Source organism: Sylvia atricapilla, chromosome 6 (genome assembly GCF_009819655.1).
Source record: "Sylvia atricapilla isolate bSylAtr1 chromosome 6, bSylAtr1.pri, whole genome shotgun sequence".
In the NCBI taxonomy this organism is placed as follows: domain Eukaryota; kingdom Metazoa; phylum Chordata; class Aves; order Passeriformes; family Sylviidae; genus Sylvia; species Sylvia atricapilla.
Window position 1 is genome coordinate 26,164,945 of NC_089145.1, and position 11,905 is coordinate 26,176,849.

An 11,905-nucleotide genomic window follows, 5' to 3' on the forward strand; every position below is an offset into this window, starting at 1 on the left:
AAATACGTATTTAAATATATTTTTCATAACAAAATATCAAACATGAGAAGTTGTACCTTTCCCTGTGTCCTGGTTCCAGCCAAACCAGGGGTAATTTTTGCCATAGCCAAGGTGGGGCATGACCAGGACCCAGAGGTTATTGCTGGGAGAGAGGCGAAAGGAGTCTCTTCATCAATATTGTTGCTGTTGCTGCTTTCTTTCTTATCTCATTGCTGTTTCCAGTAAATTGTTCTTATCTCAACCCATAATCTTTACCTTTTTTTGATTCCAGTTCTCCTCTCCAGCCTGCCCAGTTGGAGAGGCAAGTTGCACTTTGTGGGGACAGTCTTATTGGGAGCATTAAATTGGGAAGTACCATTCCTAAACCATGACAGCCCATCAAACAGATACCTCAAAAAATCTTGAAGCAATTCCTGAAATGAGTAAACCTTTTAAATCAATCTTCCATTCTTTATGAATTATCAATAATTGAACAATTAAATTACCAATATCTGTTTATTTGATAATTCTTTGAATGTTCAAATAGCAATTAACAGTACTGTCAACACAGTTCTATTGATATTCAATTTCTGGTTAATGTTTATTATCAAGCTAAGTATACTTCGGTCCTAAACCTGACACAACTGTGCAACAGTAAGCAGGATATAGAGTAAAATATGGTCTTTATCAAGGATAATCAAAAATTCCAAGGACAATAGTTTCAAAGAAGATGTGGGAAACTATAAGCATGGGAAAAGGCAATGCTCAGCTCATTTTCTTAAATGGTGAGAAGGCAATACTCAGCTCAGCCCAAGGAAATGTGTAAACAGAAATCCTATTTGGAAATCAAAGATGCTTCTTCATAATTATCTGTTTTCTGAGTACAAAGTAGAAAGGTACTTCCTAAGCAGAGTCTGTCTTTTAACTCTGCAAGCCAAATGGCAGAGGAAGACTGAAGGGTCGTGGATGACCACATGGACATATCTCCTCCCAAAGCACTATGTGTTTCTACATTGCTGCCATTGTCATCATCACCTACTCATTCCACCCTCTCTTCTCCACCCAAACTTCTCCCTTTTCATTTCCATTGCCTCCACCCTTTTCAAACCTGTTTTAAAACAGGTTTTGATGTTTTAAATATTATAAAATAGTTGGAAAGCTTCAATGTGATGTTTCAATCACTTTTTAATTAGAAGTCCCCACTAAACAAGAGAGTAATGAAGTCTACTAGGAACACAAAATACCATCACAACAGTCCTTGAAATTTATACCTGTTCAAGGAAAGACAAGAGCTGCAATGCCACCTGCACTGGTAAAGTATTAGAGCACAGCACAGTGGCTGATCTCATCTTTCCTTTTGAGACAGAGATGACTCTACCATTTAGCTAAGATCCTTTACTTTCACCAGTCTCTCAGCCAGTAATCAGTTCTACTTCCTAATGCCTCTGTGAGTCTCCTGGTGTCCTTACTGAAGCCCTGGTTTTGGAAATTAGGAACTATGGTTTTGAGAAATTCTTCTTTAAGGCTACACGAAGAATCTAAAGAAAGCCATGGAGGAGCATCACACACAGTACCTTTGACCAACAGAACAGCTTTCTGTTCTTGCACACAGAAGCCAGCATGGCTGCAAGAAGATGCGTGTACACCTACATACAACCACTGATATCTAGCAGAAGTGATGCAATTACTTCCACAGCTGTAAGGAGATGTGCAGAGCAAGTAAGGATCTCCTTGATTATAAACAGCATTGTCCTTTTTAGCGGCAGCTTATGCTGCTATCAAGGCACAGAGGAGGCTTTTTGTCTCCACACTATTTACTATTATTTCAATACAGTAAAATTGCATATAATACAATATACACTATACTCCACCATGGCCATCAAAGACTTGAAGAAAGGAAAAAAAAGGGATTAATCTTCTAGATTAGAGAATACAAATCAGGTAACCTGAGGGAAACTAGGTTGACTAGGTGTGTTTAGTAAGAATGAACTGAGGAAGAGCATGAGCAGACTTTGTTTGCATGAGTGGATGAAACCAAAAAGAAGAGTGACTAGAAAGAACAGAGGTTGTTAAGAAATGCAGCTATGAAACTGATTCACATAATATTCACTGAGATTATCCGTTCATTTTTTATTCCTATTATTAACTGTGGTTATGACTTTATTATAAACATCAGTCAAGACCAGGCCTCCATTTCAACAGGTACCTCAGAAGTTATGCAATTAGTTATTGAACTTAATCTAATCAGTTTAGAAGTACAGTAAGAAAGTCCTGCTCCAGGATATGACATCACAGGGAGGATCTTCTTGTGATTACTGGTGGGAGTATCTTCTTGTGATTACTGGCTGCTTTTATACTTGTTTGTTTCTTAACCAGTTAGGAAATCTCTGTTTACAGGATTTGCTGCAACCTGGCAGTTATCCACATAACTTTTCTGTCCTTGTGCAGATTCTTCTTGCCAAGCATTTGTCTTGGGTTTTTAGGCTTTCTCTCCATTAATGCAGAAGCAGCCTGTCTGAGGAGGCAGTGATTCAGGAACCTAAATGAGGTGCCTGAAAAGACACTAATGCTCTTTTTAGAAGGACCATGTCTCAAGATTACTCTTAAACCATTGCAAACAGCAGTGACCACAGGAAGCAATCTCACCCTACAGTGAATGTGCCATTAGTGCTGGCCAGTCCAGGCAGCTGCCTGTTGGTACTGCCCATGTTGCCTGACTGCCTTCTTTGCACAAAGATTGATGCTACCCTCTCACACCTGTGCTACAGTCAGAGGTAAAATAAAAGGAAATATACACAGCATGTTGTGAGCATATCTTCAATCAGTACTTTCCATACACAATAGTTTCCTTTGGAGAACATGGCATTGAAAGGGGGTTTGTTATTTTGGCGGTGTTACACAGGGTTTAGGTGATATAAGGAAAAACATTGATACTACTACCTTCCAACTTTTACAATCAATAGGCAGTGTAGTGTTGTGAGCTTGCTATGAAATTACATAGCAACATGCTCAGATTTAATGAGGCCCAGATTTAGTACTACAGCTAAAGAGAAGCCTAAAGCTTTATCTAATGAGAATTCTGATTGAGATTATCTTTTCTTATTAAAAAAAAACTGACAGAAAAAAAGAAGCTGTTGACTATTCCAGAAAAAACCTTTTGTAGCCTTGGACTTTTCTAAATTCCAATTAGGACATGTCACCAATTCTAAAGACATTTTTTTGTCTTCTGATTGGAGTATTTTTGTTAAATACATGTATGTAGAAAATGTTCATTTTATATTTTGCTTGTAGCCCACGGAGCAAACAGGTTTCTCTTCCATGGATGTCAATTTGCAGTGCAGAAGATACTTTATCTCCTGAAAGATCAGAGAACCCAACCACTGAGAAAAGGGCCATGCAAAACCAGATTTGCCAGCTGTGCCAGCCCATGGCCTACTGTGACTGCAGTGGCAGCCTCTGGGATCAGTGAGTGCAGGGTGTGCTCCAATGGGACTGCGCACAACAAGGCAGGTATGGGCAGCCACACTGAAAACAAGATCTGCCCTGGGGACTCTACACAACACCCATCCAGCTCTTGTTATAAGCAGCACATGGGATGAAATGCAGTGGTACTTGGCTAGCAGACATGTTTCTCCAGAAAGTAACTGTCATGGTAAAATTGGTAGAAATGTAGAGCCCGTCATCAAGTTGCCTTCTATGAAATAATTCTGAGACATGAACATAAAAACTATGCCCTCTTCCAGTGATTTGTCAGGTGGAGAAACTTGGAAAACAAGAACATGTAGGGTCCAGGCACCTTAGCTTGTGACTTTTGCTCCTGATGCTGTCAGTGACTACCCATTTTGCTGGTGCCACAAGTAAGCCCTGTTGGACAGCTGCAAAAAATTGCATCCTCCAGGCAGATTTTGCAGAAACATTGAGTGTATTTATGAAGATTTGTGACAGCCACAAAGCTGTCTCCGTTTTTAAGCCAGAGATAGAGGCAGCCATATAATGTGTAGCATTCTGCAATTCTTGAAATAAAATACAAGGGGGCAGTTGTCTTGGTGTAAGAGCTGACACATCTAGTATGTGAAAACAGCCTTTTCACACCAGCCTGAAAAGAACCAGCTTTTCTCATGCAGGCATTTCTGCTGCCCATGCAAGGCAAAGAGAAAAAAAAGAAATGTCTGTAACTATTTAGGTAGCAATATAACCATATAGACCTCCCTAAAGAATAACATCCTGAAGCTGGGAATGGTGTTTTCTTGCGGCAATGAAAAAGAGTTATCTGGGCTCCTGTCCAGAGCAAAATGAGATGACAGGTATCAAAATAAGATCCCTTAATGGCCTCCAAAAGCCAATAATTTGGGGTATGACAATTAAATGCAAACACTACTGTTGACTCAGAAGCCAGATCTCTAAGCCACACATCTCTTGGGAGAGTGGGGCAGGGAAAAACATGGTTCAGTGTTTGTTGTACTCCAAAGTATTTATTATAAGCCAGTTCCGGGGACATTCTCTCAATCCAAATGAGACTTTGGACTGGTCTGGTATCACTATTCTTTTAACTTTTCACTAGGAAAACTTAGCCAAACTCAAACATGCCTAGAAGTTGCAACAGCTATGTCTTCATGATATGTACTACTTATAGTTACCTGATAACCTTCATAATTAGGGAGCAATTCCTTCTGGTTCATGAGTAACCCTTACTCCTAACAGGCTTAAACACATATTAGTAGCCTAATTCTTGTTATTACACTTACACCATGTACAAACACAGCCTTTTGTCTGATACACAGGGAAGAGGTCAATAGCCTGATTATAGGTGATTGCCACAGCTGGCAATAAAAAAAACCATAATAAAACCCATAATAAAAAAAAAAAATATGTTCTATGTTATATGACATGTGCAAGTCCTATATTATGTGTCCATGTGAGGACATGGGCACTGTGGAAAACAGTCCCTCTGCACAAAGAGAGGCCATTAGGTGTGCAATGCCACAGCTGAAGGAAAGCCAAGTGTACTCATGCTTGACAGGCCATCTTCTGGAACCAGATTCTGACTCCAGCAGAGCACCAATGGCTCTTTGCAGCTAGAATTTTTTCTGTGCCATCTTTCAACACTCTGTCCTCATCTCTGTCTCTCTTAACAACTTTAAATTGTACAGAAATAGTTATCAAAACAAATTAATGTGAGCCACATAAAGAATTGTACTACACTCTCGCTGGTTTTCTCATTCAATGTAATGATTTTTAACACAGCCTTATTTCTTGTGCCGTGTATCACACCAGGTGGCATGGCTCCACTACAAAAATTATTTACCCTGAGAGAGTGTACATGCACAGGGGAGATAAGAACTCACTGACTCTCTGCTTGACACTGGTAACTTGATCCTGATTCTCAAAGGGAAAATAAAATGCGGTGCTCTCTTGCACACAATAAAGAAAGGCAACTGGAATGGGGAATGGATGAACCAGCTCCTCTAAGACCCTGTCACAAAGCACTGCTTATTCTGTCTCTTTCTAGCAAAGACCTTCTTCCACATCTGGCTTTGGAAGCATATCTCTGGTGTTACAGCTTCAACCCTGAAGTCAGGTAATCCATCAGCTGCTCAAAATGAAGATGCAGGATAGAGACTAATGAAAGATAAACAGCTAAGATAAATAGCTACAGAATTCTGGAAGTTTTATTTTCCTTGAGAACGTAAAGATCATAATTTCTAACCATAATAAAATGCTGAGAAAGAGAGAAACATCCATGATTTTAAGGCCAGAGGCACACATTTGGTTATCGGCTCTGCAGGTGGTTGTCTTCATGCTATTGCCTGTCAGGGCAACTTAGAAATTACTTTGGGCTGGTAACATGCCAGAAAACAGTTTAGCTGAGATAGAAATAACAGAGAGGGAATTGAAACATCTTTTCACCTTTCTCTGAAGATGTGTGCTGTTTTCAAGAGAAGGCAATATCCCTGTGCTAGACACAATGGCAGAAAAGCAAGACTTTTATAGGAATCTCCATGGAGGTAAATATACTTGCTGTGTTCACTTGGTCTTATTAGATATATAAAGGTTCATAATCACTTCCATTTTGCTCCTTTTGTTCTTTCTTTCTGAGTCAGACATTTGAGCTATTGAGCTTTTTCCTATCTGAGTAGCTTCTGAGATTTTTCTCTCTTCACTTCCACTTTCACCCGTTCCAAGTCCTCAGAAATATTTTAATGGTACTTGTTTATCCTGAAAAGTCTACTTTGAATACATTTCAGTGAAATCTTGACAGAAAAAGAATGTTTGACAAAATATATAATGCTCCTCCTTTTTCTTTAAAGCAAAAAGAAATTAAAAAACTGCAACTGAGAATTAACGCCTTAATTAATTTTTTCATCAAAACTGGCTCTGAACATGTTAGCATTTAAAATACTTACAGTACACCACAGTGGACATTTGCTATTTCCATATAATAATAATAATATAATAACAGTAATAATAGTAACGTGTTATAAACCAAAAGGTATTGTTTATATCAAACTGTATTCAAAGCATAGTCCAAACTGAAATATAGATCAGTATTTGAAACCATGATGTCACTTCGGACACAGATACCAGTTACAGTGCCAGTAGCATGTAACATGTTCTCAGCTTTCAAAACTGAAGTAATAAAAAGTGCAAAGAAAGACTGTGATACTTACACAGATCTGCCTTTCTCAGATTTTTCATTCTTATGATTTTCACAAAGAATGAACAGCAGGGGCATTCATCACTCTGCAGAAAAATGACAAAGTTTATTACCTGCATTAATGTTAAATTGTTTATGCTTCATAAAACATCTCTCCCATGAAGTCTTGTTGCAATTTTCAAAGCCATGCAGCAAAATTGGAAGATGAACTGCTTGCATTACTCTGGAAATTAAAATCATATCTACATAGAGTTTAAAAAATGGAAAAAAATTGAGGGACTATTCCACTATGTGTATCTGTCATTGACAGAATAAATAATTTTTTGTGGGACTGTTTGGTGAGTGAGGCACCATCAGCACAATGCAGCACAACATGAAAAAAAAGCAGATGCCAGAAAACAGCTTTGGAAGAGACATTAACAAAACTTCCCCACTCAAACCAGATTTCTATTTGCAGAAGGATCATTAGCTGAAATGTCAAGTGTAGGAAAGGCAAATAACAGACCTGACTCAAAACAATTATTAATTCTTGCAGGTTTTAGTACCTGAAACTTTAGCTCTTGCTTCACTGAAAGCATTACCTAGTACCTCTCCCATTCTCTGCTAGCAAAATGACTCCACCAAATTGCTTAAGATAGTTATGTTACTCCTCTTCTTTTTCTAGTTAGGAATTGATCCAGATGAGAAGTTACAAATTCTCCTGCCACTCTTGAATTACAATAAGCTGACCTTGGTCTGGTTTTTTTGTCTAACTCCAAAAGAGAAGGGCATGCTTTAATGTCATCTGTCTGGTTTTAGGTTCTGGGTGTCTCCTGTCACCCCCCACCCCCATCTCTAAAAACCTTCCACTTTTACTCTTGATGCTGTTACAGTGGTTAAGGGCAAGGGGAAGAGCAGAGAGAACAGTCTCTTTCCTTGCTTTCTATGCATACTTTCTACACAAAGACCATTGCCAGGTTCTGTTCAAAAAGATGAATTTTTAGACCCTTAGTGTTTCTTTGACCATATTGGCTAGACATTCACATGTGTTATTTCTTAAGCCATGAAGATGCCCCATTTGAGTTCTGCAAGTATCAATGCACATTTATGTTAACACATATCCATGTATATATGCAGAGAAACCCTATAATCTCCATTATACAGCCAGAGAAGCAGGACACAAAATAATCAAATAATTTGTTCATAGCAAACTGAAGGTTAATTTCGGAACTGAGACAGAGTATGTTCATTCCCTGCAACCCAACGGTTTTAGGGCTTTCCCTCTCACTTATGTTCCATGAAACAAACAAACAAAACACTTTCTAAAAACCAGCCAAACAACAAAAACAAAAAAGATCCCCCACAACTTCTGAGATAGATTTTTTTGTGCCTCAGTCATGCACAGATATAAAACTGTTATGACTGTTAATCACTGCTTTTAGGCAGTGACCTTTCTGTGTGCATCACTACCGGGTGGCCACTAGCACAGCTACCTGGGCACCATATATGTTTATAGTCACAGCTGGCAGATGCTTCACTGTGAAAGAGCACAGCTTATGTAATGCTTGAGTCGAACCTCAGATTCATCTCAAATTCACAGAAAACTGTCTGAGGCACTTCAGAACAGCAACTAATACCAGCAAAGGTGTAAGTCATCCTTACATAAATAAGTAAATATATACATACAATTAGGAAAAAAAAAACTCACAAGTCCTCCTCTCCCAACCAGAATCTCAGCCATAAACCCACCCCAGGCCATCTTCAGCTCCTAGAACTTTCACATTCTTACCTCACGAGCACTCCAGTATGAGCCCATCCTGCTCCCAGCTGCATACAAGTCAGAGATGGATTGTCACTTCACAGTTACAGGCAACGGCTGTGATTCACAAACTACCTATGCAAAATTTAACAATGCACCTGCTGAGGAGCAAGTGTTTATCTAAGCCCCACCTCCCTCATTGCATGAAAGGGAAAGTATGAAGAGAAAAGGGCAGGGAGTTTGCTGGGTTCATTTGATAGCTAAATACCTGGGATGTGTGCTTGGAGAAGGCTGTACACACCAAGGTGCCAAGAGTTATCAGCAATTCAAGATAAGGTGGTGATAACACTTACGCATAGATATCTATGTTCTGGCAGCCTCAGCAATGAACAATCCAGAGAAGATAATAGCAGCTACATGTAGGCACATAGCACCAAAATCAGCAAACAAAAGTATTGTAAATGAAATAACTTTAGAAGGCCTTTTCTTCAACCAAATTATATTTATTTTCCTTTTCTTGGAGATAGACGGGCTGAAGTTGCTTACTGGTAGATGTTTCCCCAATTTAATTAACATATTTGTTAGTGGGATATAAATTTTCCTGCTTTCAGAAGCCTTCTATGAACACAAAACTTCTGAGTAAACCAAGGCAAAACCCCATCAAATTCTGCAAATTAAGGCATACATTGATTCATCTTAAATGTTAACATCCTGATATTTTAAACACAATGCAGTATGAGCCAATTATAACATAAAAATGACACCAAAGTCTTCAAATTTCTGGCAGAAAATTGTGCAGCAGCAGATTAATGGCCATTGTTTGGGTCCAGCTACGAACATCCCCAGACATCTTATATGAAACCACCTCTTCAGAACTGCAGGATGTGATACTATACGATTGGAGCAGCCACAACCTATCTTCCCCTTCTGCCCTCACACATCAGGAAAATACACAATAAAGAGAGTAATTTCTGGCCTTAAAACTGTTCTCTGAAGGAAAATACACAATAAAGAGAGTAATTTCTGGCCTTAAAACTGTTCTCTGAAGGAAAATTACTTAAATAAGCAACCATTTTAGGATTAGGAATCTACACTCAACAACCTTTCAATTAAAGAGATGTGAAAGCATAAAAAGAAGTGTTGCAAACAGGTTGAAGGAGGGGATTCTGCCCTTCTACTCTGCTCTTGTGAGACTCCCAGCTGCAGTGCTGTGTCCAGTTTTGGAGCCCCCAACACTGGAAATATATGGACCTGTTGAAGTGAGTCCAGAAGTGGGACACAAAGATGATGAGAGGGCAGAAGCACCTGTTAATACCCACAGTATGGAAAAATATGTTTTCCCTATATGTAAACATAGGGAAACCTATAGGTTACATATATGTTACCTATAGGTTTCCCTGTATGTAAACCCCTCACCCTATCCTGCCAAAAAAAAAAAAAAAAAAAAAAAAAAAAAAAAAAAAAAAAAAAAAAAGTCCACAAACACGCACACACGCAAAAAAAAAAAAAACCCAACACAAAACCCAAAAAAGTGCACACGCTCCCCCACAAAATGTCACGACCGAAAAAACCCAAATCCACAACAAAAAACAACCAAGCAACACTGAGAAGCTGTGGTGGTTTGATCTTGATTGCATAGCAGGTGCCCACTAAAGTCACTTTATCATACACACCCCACACTTTTCAGCTGGACAAAGGAGGAAAGACTTAATTAAAGGCAAGTGGATTGAGATAAGGTTGGAAAGACATGACTCAACAATTATCATCATGGCAAAACAGACTCAGCTCGGGGAAATCAGCCTAATTTATTACAAGTCAAATCAGAGTAGGATAATGAGAAATAAAACTTACATCACATGACACCTTTTCCCCACCCCTCCCTTCTTCTTGGGTTTAATTTTACTCCTGATTTCCAGTACCTCCTCCACCCCAGCGGCTTCACTTTCTCCAGAGTGGGGTCTGTCCCACAGAAAACAGTCCTCTGTGAACTTCTCCAGCCTGAGTCCCTCCCCTCTGCTGCTGCCTCTGAAGTTCATCACAAACTACTCCAGCGTGACTCCTTTCCATGGGGTGCAGTCCTGGAGAAACACACCCCTCCAGCATGGGTCCCTGCCAGCAAACTTGCTCCATTTGTGGACTCCTTTTTCCATGAGCCCACGGGTCCTGCCAGGACCTGCTCCTTCACAGGCTTCCCACAGTGGCACATCCTCCTTCAGGCATCCACTTGCTCCATGTGGGGTTCTGCAGGGACTGCAGGTGAATCTGCTCCACCATGGGCAAACAAGGGTTGAGAGGGACAGCTTGCCTCACCATGGTCATTTAACAGCCAGTTAAATAGTTATTTAACAATTGTTTAGCACAGGCATCAGGGAAATCTCAGCTCCAAAGTCTAGAACACCTCTTCCTTCACTGACTTTCTTATCTGCAGGCCTGTTTCTCTCATATTCTCACTCCTCTCTCCCACTGCAATTGATGTTGCCCAGGGGTTTTTGTCCTGTTTTCAAAGACATTATCCTGGAGGCAGTACAACAGTCTGATGGGCTTGGCCTTGGCCAGAGGTGGGTGAGTCCTGGAGCCATCAGGCATTGACTCTGTGGGAGATGGGGGAAGCTTCTGGCAGCTCCTCACATAGGCCACCCTTGTAGGCCTCTGCTACCAAAACCTGGCCATGCAGACCTAACACAGGGGTTTTCAGCTGAGGTAGGGAAGGATGGGACCACCCTGTGGTGGTGTAACACCAGCCAGAAATTAAACTCCAAATAAGCCACCGCCTCTCACCCCTCCCATCCGGCAAGGGAGGGACAAAAAGAGAGATTTTGGGGTTGAGATAACAATTTATTGAAAGCAAAAAACAATGGGATAAGAAATGCACAGTAACAACAGATATATTAATAACAAAAGTATACAAAAAGAGGTGTTTTACCCACAAAGAATGTGTTCGGTACCTCAACTTAGTAGAAGGAAGAAAAATGATGGGCCAGTCTCTCTGGCCTCTGTCACCTCTCCTGCCCGAGGAATTCCCTCCACAGTAAACGCTACAGGGCGTGGAGCTGGAGAGAGCCCATCCCAGACATCAGCTGTCAAGTGCCTCTGCTAGGAGAGAATCTAGTAGTAGTACCAGGACTGGTGCTTGGGACAAAACGTCTAGTGTGAACATATGAAACTCTACGCCAGTGGCTGAGAAGATACCATTTCTGGTTTGCTTCAGATCATCTGAGATTTTAGGGTGCATCACAAATTCTGAGATGGGACATACAAAAGGCGAAGCAGGCTGTACTAGACATCTGCAGAGAACTGTTTCCATTGTCTCAGGAATATGTGTTTTCCAACCAGTCTGAGGCTGGTAAAACCAGGATGGAGCAGATGCTCACCATTACTATCAAAAAGCTCACAGGCAAAATCAAACAGAGCATTTAATCCTGACAAAAATGTTCCCAACCAGGAGCGACACTTGAGAATTGAAACTGCACCTGAGCTTCTCAGAGTCTGCAGAATTTACAAAGCTGGTGGAATGCCCAAGAAGTTTGCAGTCA

The 11,905-nt window shown here is 40.3% G+C and overlaps 1 pseudogene; it reads right to left on the reverse strand.

Moving 5' to 3' along the window:
* The window catches only part of LOC136362588 (cytosolic phospholipase A2 epsilon-like), a 33,208-nt pseudogene extending 24,723 nt beyond the window's left edge, over window positions 1–8,485 (reverse strand).
* Window positions 8,486–11,905: the final 3,420 nt, after the last annotated feature.